This window comes from Brassica oleracea, chromosome C3 (genome assembly GCF_000695525.1).
Source record: "Brassica oleracea var. oleracea cultivar TO1000 chromosome C3, BOL, whole genome shotgun sequence".
Classification (NCBI taxonomy): domain Eukaryota; kingdom Viridiplantae; phylum Streptophyta; class Magnoliopsida; order Brassicales; family Brassicaceae; genus Brassica; species Brassica oleracea.
The window spans coordinates 51,505,373-51,517,179 of NC_027750.1; the positions used below are offsets into that span (position 1 = coordinate 51,505,373).

The following is an 11,807-nucleotide window of genomic DNA, read 5'->3' on the forward strand; positions in this document are numbered from 1 at the left end:
CGCAATCTTAAGATAATGGTGGATAAATACTTACCGCGTGTACAATCCTCCAGTGCGCCGTTTTCTTTGGCTACTTGTTGAGCAGTTGCTATATCTCTCTGATAGCTCGAAGCATGCATCTCATACTGGAAAGCAAATGCTTCGACTTGGTTTCAAAGCTCACATATGTCTTTGTTTGTGCACATACTCTTCACTAACTAATAACCATAGGTGACTGATTGATCAAATATACAACATTGTGAGCTCATCAGAAATCAGGTACTGTCCTTGTTGATAAATAGAAAAGCCCCCAAGTTTAGGCAAAGAAACCATATAATAAATATGAATGTGAAATGCAATAATGAATTTGTGAACTTATGTATCCTTACACCTTCAGAAGATACATTTGTATCATTGTCACCTAACATACCAGTCTTGTTTAAGGTTATAGCTTATGGCACATCTCACACACCTTCTTGTAGACTTTCCCTGAGAATTAGACACATAAAAATTCAGTCACATTCTAGAATATGGTAGGTAAGGTTGAGTGAATTCTCGTTCCAGTTAACTAAAAAGAGTAATATCCCACAACAACAAATGGTTTATGTGCTACTTGTAACCAGACTGCATTTTCTTCTAAGCAGAGCCGATGCTAACGTGAGCGATTTTCGTCATCTGTTGTATGTAAGATTTGTTCTCTGGAATGGCTGGAAAGAGCGGTGATATGGATGTTGTGCGGACCTCCTTGTAGCTACGGAAAAACATCAAAGTTGATATTGCACCGATTACATACAAAAAAAGGCCCCTGAATAATTTATTAAATTAGTCATACTTTTACCTTTTTGGCAACCAAGATCTGAGGGAGTATGGAAGGCGCATCATCACTCGCAGGTATAAAATCATGTAATTATTTGAAGTTCATCCATGGCTTCACACACACTTTTGCTTCATAAGGCTTCTTCTTTATAGTTTCTTCTTGATCTCCAGATTCAGATGATGCAAAATTCCATCTACAACTTGCTATTTGGCCTTGACCACTCTCGCAAAACTCGAGCAGTGCATTCTACGACTATGAAAAACCGAAGAAAGCACAAAGTCAATTAATATTCAGATCACTTCGAAAACGTAAGCATGCATATATAGGGCATACTCTACTCATCATCTCCCAGAAAACAATTTTGTAAGATCTACTGAATATTAAAGCACAAATACAAATCAAGACGAAAACAAAGAGGAAAGATAAAGACAGTGACACATAAGATCATATGGTAGATAGATACAATTTAGGAACTACTGACTCAGAAAAGCGATTAGAAACTTACATGCGATAGAGGAGCGATGGCGAGAATCAGTGTTTTAGAAATTGTTGCACTGTGTGAAGAATCTTTAGATTGTGATTGTAGCTTTCACTTATATTGTGAGGATTGTAAGAGGAAAGATGATGAAGCCATAAATAATTTGTACGGTGAGGGAAAGGGAGATGAAGGGGAAGGGGCTGCTCAACCGTCTTCGTCTAATTCAAGAGGAAACGACAGAAAAAGTAAACGGAGTTGATGTTCGTGAGAATAAGCTGATGACATGGCAAAAATCTGACCTCCTATTGGTCGATTTTTTAATCCTACGTGGACACCCTCCTCATGGCTTATATCCCTCTTTTAGTATTGTATTGATTGTCATTAGTGTTAAGCACCCTCGTTAAGCGATAGCAATAAGGATGGTCTAAAGATGAATAAACCAGGGGTCCAGAGTTATACTTTCATTTACCTTTAAAGCATGATTATTGGGAGTTCTTAAGGTGAGGTTTTTAGCGGAATATAAGAAACCGTTTTTTAACTTTTAACTAAAAAAGCTAAGAACCGGTTCTTAAAACTCTTTTTAAGAACCGGTTCTTAGCTTTTTTTAGTTAAAAGTTAAGAGACGGGTTCTTATATTCCGCTAAGAACTTACTTTAAGAACCCCTGATAATCATGCTCTACCTAGAAGATTTTTTTCTTTCAGTTTTTCTTTCTTCAATCCCTCTTTTCTCGCACCCCTAACGCCGCCGGAGATTTGCAACCTCACCGGTCGTAACCGTTCGTTTCGCGGCTCTGCTTCGTCGGATTCCGTATGGGAGAAGAAGCTACCCCCGAATTATCACGATCCGCTTGATTTGTTACCGTCTTAACCTCTCACGGTTTTGGACTTTTTCATAAATGCCCTTTGAATTTTAATTGGATTTGGGGATTAGGGTAATAAGAAGAGGAATCTCCGGTTTGTTTGTCCTCAGAGAAAGTAACTGTTTTCTCATGGATCTATGTGTTTAACCTCCTATTGGTCTTACTCTTGGTCTTATGTTTCTTTAAAGAGTGGTGTGGGATGCTCCATAAACTGTAGATGTGAAGGGTGTAAGAATGCATTTGGCCGCAAAGATGGTTAAGCTTCTCTTCTTCTGAGTTTTCACTGCTAAACAGTCTTAAGTTCAAGGAAGAAGATGAAGATGAAAACTCCGACCCAAGTCGATACCTTTGGGTTCAAGAGAATCGGAACAGAGACTTCAGGTTTGTTAAAATCAATCTCTTTTTTTTTTTTGAAACTTTTGTTAAAATCAATCTCTCTGTTTCATAAAATAGTTTTAACATTTTTGCAGTGTCTGTGTCCAGAAGTTGAGTTGTTGAAAGAGAGGATGGCGAAGCTACTGCGTCGTGAAGACATTTCAGGTTCTGGTAAGGAGTTTGTCCAGCTCATTCCAGGAAGATGGAGATAAATGGTGGCTTCCTCTCTGCCACGTGTGCCATCTGATGGACTCTCTGAGCAGTCTAGGAAGAAGCTAGACCACTCGTGATTTCACTAACCAAAGAAGGATATGGGTGTTGCTTCGATGGGATTCTGTACTATCAAGCTAGAGTTGATGATCATGATATAATAATGCGCTTTGATGTCAAATCTGAAAGCTTTAGTCCTATAAATTATCCAAAATATTCCAGTTTTCGACGGTTGTATAAGATGATGATACCTTATGAGGGAAGGCTAGCCTTAGTTACTCGTGACTTTCCCGGTGAATTATATATTTTGAAAGATGCAGATGGACACGAATGGACGCGTCAATGTTTACCTCGTGTTTTTAAGAGCAAGTGGAGGATTTATATGCAATTGAAGGGTATTACTGATGCCGGTGAGCTTGTTTTTGCACCAAGAAGTTTTGTTGACTCGTTTTATATTCTATATTTTGATCCAAGGAGAAACAGTACTAGAGAAGCCTTCTTTGAAGGATTTATGGGTGATGAATTTAGACGCAGTGATTATCAATTTCCTAACGACCGAACAGACTGTTTGGGTGTTTTCGCAAATCACATGGAGAGTCTCGCGTCTTTCTAGGTGCAGCCTTCTTTCGCTCAATGCTCTTCAATGTTTTTGTTTTCGACTTTTGTTGTGGTTTTTTTTTGTTGTTGAAAGAATATAAACATTTATTTCAATCAAAAACATTGTTACAATAGATGTGTCATTGTTTAGAAGATCAAACACAAGAAAAAATGTCATGCTTTTTCCCTAGTTCCTCCAAGCCTCCATTTTACCTTGATATTTGCTGCAATTCATTCTCCAAAATGTTGAGATTTTATTTCTAACAGTCTTCTCAATGAATTAACTTAGCCATATGTGGAGCATTTATTATATATATCTCACCATGCTTCCGACCATTTTCCCCACCATACTGAGTGGATAGGAAGTTGGTAAACATACCGAAGAGAAAACAAAGTGATTTGTACTTTGAATCATCCACCAGAATGTCTATGACATTGCTTCAACTAGACGTGTAATCTGACCCAAGAAGTGCGGCGACGAGTGATCTCCGTACTCCCTCCGTGTAGTTGCACTCGAAAAACGCTACTAGAGAATGATCGAGGTCCAAGAAACTTTAGTAGATGCTCAGTTGATGTAGCGGAAGCTTTATTGGATAAAACTAGAGATCCGTTGATTATGAGAATACCCGAAAAACTAGAATAATACAAGGATCTTATTTAGTCTAAGAATACCTAAGATCAATGTCTTCTTAAATTCGTTGAGAACACCAATGTTCTAGCCGAAAACAATGATTAAAGAAATCTCTTAACTTTTATTAATCAAATCATAAACTGAATACAAACTTAAGTCTAGACGGCTATATATAAAAACACCATAAAACCCTAAAATAATAAAAATAATTAATAAACTAAATAATAAATATTCCAAATATTCTAAATGTTTATCTGCATCATCAGTCCACTCCCACTACAACATCTACTATGGAGTCTCCATCTACCATTATCAACAATGAGGTCCAAGAAACTTTAGTTGTTGATCCGTTAACAGCAACACCTCAAGCTAGTGCATTTGAGAGTCCATCTTGTTTCACTGTTTTAGGGGCTGTGGGTGAAGTTGAGACTGAGTCATCCAACTCTCTCAGCTTGACAAGAGATGGGAGGGAGACAAAGCTTCCTCTCAAAAATCAAGATATGGAAGGGAAGACTGCTAGGGGGAGAGGAAAGCATGGCCGCATGGTCGTGGCTATTACCATTAGCATATGTTTTCATTGCTTTCTTGTGTCTTCTAGTCTCAAAACTGGTTATTGCTTAGGACTGAGACTTAAATTTTCATGGAGATGTTTCATGCAAGCTTTTTCCTACTATAAAGCTATTTGGTTTTATCTTTGTAAACCTTTATGTTTTTCTTTTTAATATTTGAAAGCCTTTCGTCAAAAAAAAAACACTACTATTTGTTTGAGGGAATATTGCGACTGAATTTAAACGTCGTTATGGAGTTGGTAGCTACCGTATAATACAATAGTAGTGTTCTTCCAAATCACACTGAGACTCTTGTGTCTTTCTAAAGCAGCTCCTTCGTTCGGCGTTCGTTCGGCGTTTGCTAATGCTTTTCTTTGTTTCGTTTTTTCCCTGTCAATGACTCTTAGTTTTATGTACTAAATGATTCTCTCATGTCTTTAGTTTTTCTTGTGATCTTTAATTAGTTGACCATTCCTCGATTTGGTGTGCCTATGCAAACTATGATATACGTTTACAATCGATGCTAACGACTTTGTATTAGAAACAACCGCATGAATTGTTTGAAGATATGGAGAATATACAATATTAAGCAAGATAGTTAAGTTAATTATCAGCTGTGTACTATGAGAAGAAGAAACATGTGACAATTTGATACGTACTCTTTAAAGTTGGTATGATTTTTGCTATATAACTAACCTTGACAGTAAAATAAAGAAAGGATAAGCATTTAAAGAAAAAGACTTAACTATTATGATGACTAGGGGCAGAGTGTAGCATCCCTGTCCCGATCTATGAACTGGACCAGTCCAAGGTCGGACTGATCAAACGGGACAGACATGTTGGACATGTCATCTGGATAGTTCTAATCAGATTAAGATGATACTGTATGTCCGAATATAGCAGTGAGCTTGTTGGACTAAGCTGGACGGATTCAGAGAAGGCATCTGGTCTTGTCATCCGAGATAAGTTAGTCAATGTGTGGACTGACTTGTATACGTTCTGACGGGAACTGAGACTGAGCTGAACATGAACTGATTAGCTAAGGAGAATGGCGGGATCAGTTACTGGATCAGTTACCGAGCAGTTATCAGGACGGCCAGACAAGTCGGTTAAGACTGTCGGCTAAGCTGAGATGAGCTGATTCAGTAGTATCAGTCTGATTCGGACAAGGTTAGAGTTGTTGACTGGATCAGTCAGCTCTAGCTCGGTTTTCGCCTAAGTAAAACTGGCGGGAACAGTTAAAGTCCGAAAAGTGGAAAAACTCGCGCATGGAACGCCTTGGAGCGCGGGGTGTCGGTGGGTTAAGTAAATAACTGTTTGGAACAGTGATTGTCGGTGGGGTTGGTGGAGAAACCACCCATCTGTTTCCCTTAAGCGAGATTTCGCGGAGGAGAGAGGGGACACACAGGTTTTCTGAGACAGAAGAAAACAGAGAGGGAGACTTACCGAAAAAGGGGGAATCGGATCGGAGAGATCGAGAAGTGAACCGGAAAGCGGAGTTAGCCGGGAAGCGGATCGGGGTCTCAGTTATTGGCCACGAGTCTGTCTGGTGTACTGCGACTCCGCCTGATCTGATCTTTCAGGAACGCTAGCAAGGCCGGCGTACTGTCTGTTCTGGATGGTTGGTTGGAGACCAAGCCAGCCGACTGTGTACTGACTGATCCAGGTGTGATCAGTGACTGTTTCAGGAACGCTAGCAAGGCCGGCGTACTGTCTGTTCTGGATGGTTGGTTGGAGACCAAGCCAGCCGACTGTGTACTGACTGATCCAGGTGTGATCAGTGACTGTTTCAGGAACGCTAGCAAGGCCGGCGTACTGTCTGTTCTGGATGGTTGGTTGGAGACCAAGCCAGCCGACTGTGTACTGACTGATCCAGGTGTGATCAGTGACTGTTTCAGGAACGCTAGCAAGGCCGGCGTACTGTCTGTTCTGGATGGTTGGTTGGAGACCAAGCCAGCCGACTGTGTAATGACTGATCCTGATGTGATCAGGACTGACTGAAGCGATGGCTGTGGAGCCGACTGTGTACTGACTGATCCGGGGGTGATCAGGTGACTGTTTCTGGAACGCTAATAAGGTTAGCGTACTGTCTGTTCTGGATGGCTGGTTGGATACCAAGCCGTCTCTCTTTGTTGCTTGGGTCACGTGGGGATGGTTGGCTGAGTGACTAAGGAACAAGGGGATTCGGTTAAGTATCTGATCGAGCTGGCTGGATAAGACGGAGTGTTCGGATGGATTTTTCAGATAACGAAGCACTGAGGCAGTAAGGTATATGTTTATTATACTGTCTGTTGTAGTGATTCGCTAGGATGTTGGATTACTTAGCGAACACTCGGATCTGAGCTGAACCTCATGGAGGAAAACTGGATAAAAATCCTAAGTTAAGAGAAAAATTCGGATATGGCCAGTTTGGTCGAGGGAAGCGAACTGAGGACGAACCGCCGTAAGGGAAACCGGGTCTGGGCGTCACAATGAGCCCCGCGCAAGCGCGAAACCATAGACTGAGTTGTTGTTCTGTTTCAATGTGTGCAAGTGATGCCATATTTGTGAAGTTTGTGTTTGCTTTGATCATTGACTTTTCAAGATTTATATTGTAATAGGGTTGAGGTTTGATGATGAACTGTGTATGTAGTTGTTTCTCCACGCATGAAGGAGATAACACATTTGAGTAATGTGGATGTTATACATGTGGTATTGCTTTGCAGTGTTACTGGCTTTTTGTTTGTTTGTTTTGTTCTAATTTTTGTTTTATTTGATGTTTTTGGCTTTATTTTTGTGAGTATCCAGAACGTAAATTTGTTGATTTTTCACATGTATCTGATTTGATAATTTTATCTTCATTATCTTGTTTCTAACATACTTATTTTTCTGGCTGAAAGGCTTTATAGCATTTGTTAAAATCTCACTTTGACACTTAAACTATATGTTGGACCCATAAAACTTTATGGTTAGAAATCATCGATTCAGCTACATGGTTAAACTCATAAAATGTCAAATACATCTATGGCTTGATTCGTTAATACAAATTAAAATTGTTTTGAAAAGCAAAAACCAATAAATAATATGAGCGAAGATGCAGTAGGTTAATATCTCCAACCCAATAAAGTTTTCATTGAGGTAGCTAAGTTTTCAGGTTTACATGGACTGAACATATTCCGCATTATGATATGAAATCAAAATTTCACTAATCCCATCTCAGAGACACAAACATAACCACAAATAGTTCTATACTTATTAGCTTAATATTTCTACATATTACATCATTTCTTTAAAGGGCTTTTTGCAAATATGACTCAAAACTGAAAGTCAAACACAAAACTAATCCATGTTTTTTTTTTAACTTTGACTTGCCACTTTCACCCCCAAAGTTCAGATTATTCACGAAAATACCATCACTTTTTTTTTTTTGAAAATGCATATTTTACTCTATCACTCTCATCTTTTTCAAGTATTCACAATATTGTCATTGCCTTCAATACACCAACCACCATGAACAACTAATTTGAAGCTCTTAATGCACCTAAAAATCGATTTACACTCTTTCTTTCTCAATTCTTATGAACCAAAAACAACATCTCTTTACTTTCTCTCCATATTCATCAAAAAAAAACCCAAGATTTTGATTCTAAAATTTTTATGGTTCATAGAGCCATTGAAGCTTACGATTCTTGGTGGAGAAAACTTAAGTGTGCTAAAAAAAGTTATCTCACTGGTTGAAACTATGAAATCAGTTTTTTTTTCCCAGATCTGTTCGTCCAGACGACTTACATGTAAGTCATCTATGACCAGACGACTTACATTGAAGTCTTCTGGTCAATGCAGAGGTTAATTTTGCAATTGACTTTTAAATGTGTTTTTCTAGACGACTTACATGGAAATCGTCCATCTTTGTTTGTTAAAAAAAAATCGAGACGACTTCCATGTAAGTCGTCTAAGGTAAACAGGTTAGTTTTGCATTTGACCAGATTGTGTCAAAAATTTGACTTTTCCTGGACGACTAACATGTAAGTCGTCCAGTAGAAAATTAAAAAATCAATATTTTGTTATACCTAGACGACTTCCATGTAAGTCATCTCAGGTTAGTTTTGCAATTGAAAAATAAAACAAAAAAAAATATTTTTGTCTAGACGACTTACACGGAAGTCGTCCATCAGACGACTTCCACGAAAGTCTTCCATGATTTTATTCCGAGATTCTGGTCAAACCTTGCTTATCTTGGACGACTTCCATGTAAGTCGTCGGACGGACGACTTCCGTGTAAGTTGTCTAGAAAAAAATATTTTTTTTGTTTTATTTTTCAATTGCAAAACTAACCTGATACGACTTACATGGAAGTCGTCTAGGTGTAGCCGTCCAGGAAAAGCCAAATTTCTGACACAATCCGGTCAAATGCAAAACTAACCCATTTTCTCTAGACGACTTACATGGAAGTCCTCTCAATTTTTTTTTAACAAACAAAGATTGACGACTTCCATGTAAGTCGTCTAGGTTAAAAATCAATTGCAAAACTAACCTAAATGGACGACTTCCTAGAAGTCTACCAGACGACCTATGTGGAAGTCGTCTACGTCAATGTTTAATAAACTTTCATTTTCTCTAAAACTATAGACTTTTTAATTTTTTTTTGTTAATTCATGTATATTAGTCAATATTAGGGCTACTGAAAGAAATTTATAACTTGATTGGTGATATTTATAAGGTTAGCAACATTCATGCTTAGTAAAGTTTCTAGCTAATTGATAAGACTTCCGTGGAAGTTTTCTACGTTAGTTTTTGTAAATTTGTTAAGTAATTTTAAGATATGTTTATTTAATTTTTATTAAGTAACTTTAAGAATATCAAGTAACATGGTTTAATGTGTCTCAGATCATAATTATATGGTAATTAGGTATATACACAATTTGTGTTTCCAACGCATGTGTCGGCCGATTCAATTACCATCTTACCCTCATTCCCTTTTGAAACCGAGCAACTGGTTACCTGTTTGAGCCATTACACATATATATTTCTTTAATATTTTCTTGTCGAAACTTTCCCATTAGCTTACGAAATTGAGAATCTCGAAATTCTTTTGAATCCCCCGTCTTATATTCAGCTTTCATTCACACTTAGAAGAACCAATTCAAAACTCAAATCTTTCAATTACATTTACATCTATTCATCTCTTTTTTTCTCAATGGATCAGCCAATTCACTCTAAATTCATCTTTAATTTCTCTGGTTCATCCATTTTTCTCCAGAAGAATAAAAATTTGTTTATTTTTTGGCTTTTATGATTCCATACTCTTTTTCTCTCTCCCTCCATCTCCGCTGATTCCATCTTTTAACTTTCTCCTTTCCCTGTAAAAAGGAAGAGCCTTTCTTCTCCTCCTTCAATGCCACCATAAAACCCTAGAAGAAAGCTCCATCCTTTAACTTCGTAATGACAAAATCCCATCTCTGTTTCCTCTGTTTCCTATTCTCCTCACTAAACTTCGCAGCTTCTCAGACCAGCGTCGACGCTCCAACTATGCAAGCCCTCAAATCGAGCCTAAACCTCACTAAAGACGTAGACTGGTCCAACCCCAACCCTTGTAAATGGCCAACCGTTCAATGCGACGCAGGCAACAAAGTCACTAGAATCCAACTCAAAACCAAAGGAATCCGAGGAACCCTCCCTCAGAAACTCCAAACCCTCACGGAGCTGATGGTCCTGGAGCTTTTCCAGAACCGAATCTCCGGTCCGATCCCCAATGACTCTGCTTGTATTGCTAATCTTTTGTATTACAATGTCTAGACACACAATGACCGCTTGTATTGCTAATCGTTTGTTTGTACTATCAGATAAGCTTGCATCTGAATTGTATGTCAACTGGACTTAGTCTGCCTCTTCTTTTGTTTGCTTGCTAATTGTTTTATTATCCTCTATGTTTCTATTTTACAGTGTCATAAATGTTGATTGTCTTAGTCTTGATAGCAGGGAGTTGACCGCTATTGTCCACAGATCCTCCCACTTATCTGCCACGGTAAAAACACTAGATCATTGCTTGTGTAGGAATATCTATTACACTGATCCTTGGCAACCAATTATGTATAGTTCGTTCAATTTTTTTAGGTTGTTGATGTTCTAATCCATCATACCCGGTCGTTGTTCCTATCGTATTCTGAACAGTCTCATTCCAGGAGCTCTGTTTTCATGGACACCAAGTTTGTTGCACTACTTGCAAAAACTTTCCCAAAGTTCTCCATGTCCTCCAAGAAATAGAGTTTCTGATTCCCACCTTCTTTGTGCGATTACGGTGTGGGGAGATTGCACAGTTGCTGAAGCTACTTGCAAAAATGTTTCATTTTAAGAGTAGAAATAAACGAACAAAATAAGAAATAGACGAGCAAAAGTAATCGCAAACCAAATTACTTCAAACTCAGTTATAACAACATAATTTGGCAATGAAAACCTGTGTATGAACTTTGTACATTTTTGCCAAAAGTTTGTTTAGCTGGCATTATTACTATGTATTATTTATTTAATGTATTAGGTTAACCAACTTTAAAATCTACGTATAATCTCGCAAAACTATCATGAATCCAAATTTCTTGAACATCATTTATAACAACATACTACGTTAAGATCCGCGCCCTGTGCGGGATCAACATTATATATATATATTATTTTATGTATTAAATATTTTTACGTATTATGAAATAATAAATTATATTAAATAATTAAAAGTCAGTAACTATTAAATATATAATTAAATTGGTGCGAACATATAAATCAATTTTATTAATCCAAAAAATATATTTTTTTTATATTTGATAGGGTATGTTATTAAATTTAAATGATACTAACATAGATAATATATTTTAGTATATTTTTAATATTAATGTCTATTAAATGATGATTTCTACTCATATAGTTTTTTTGATCATTTGTATCTTTTATAGGAAAAAATTTAAATTACTGATAACAAAATTTTCATTGTGGGATTAATAATTTTAGTAGTTTATAATTTTTTTAAAAAATAAGTTGTCAATGATCGTTCAAAACTTTTATCAAAAAAATTGTTCAAAGTAAATTTTGAAATTAAAATATTGTATTTTATATGGTTTATAGTTTAATTTAAAACGATATATATATTAATCTTAATAATTAATTAAATTAGACTTTTTACTTATATAATTTTTGTAATCATTTGTATTTTGTCATAACAAAAAATTTAAACCATAGATCATAAAATTTAAATGTGAGACTTTTAACAGTTTTAGTAATTTATAGCCGTTTGTAAAAATTCAAAATATAACATATACATAAAAATCTAAATTTTTATTATAT

General features: G+C 36.9%; 1 long non-coding RNA gene across 1 annotated transcript; it reads left to right on the forward strand.

The window, feature by feature from the left end:
* Window positions 1–1,963: 1,963 nt before the first annotated feature.
* LOC106335569 lies at window positions 1,964–2,998 on the forward strand. The gene is made up of 2 exons (XR_001268738.1): window positions 1,964–2,516; window positions 2,606–2,998. It is a non-coding gene; the product is annotated as an uncharacterized LOC106335569 (long non-coding RNA).
* Window positions 2,999–11,807: the final 8,809 nt, after the last annotated feature.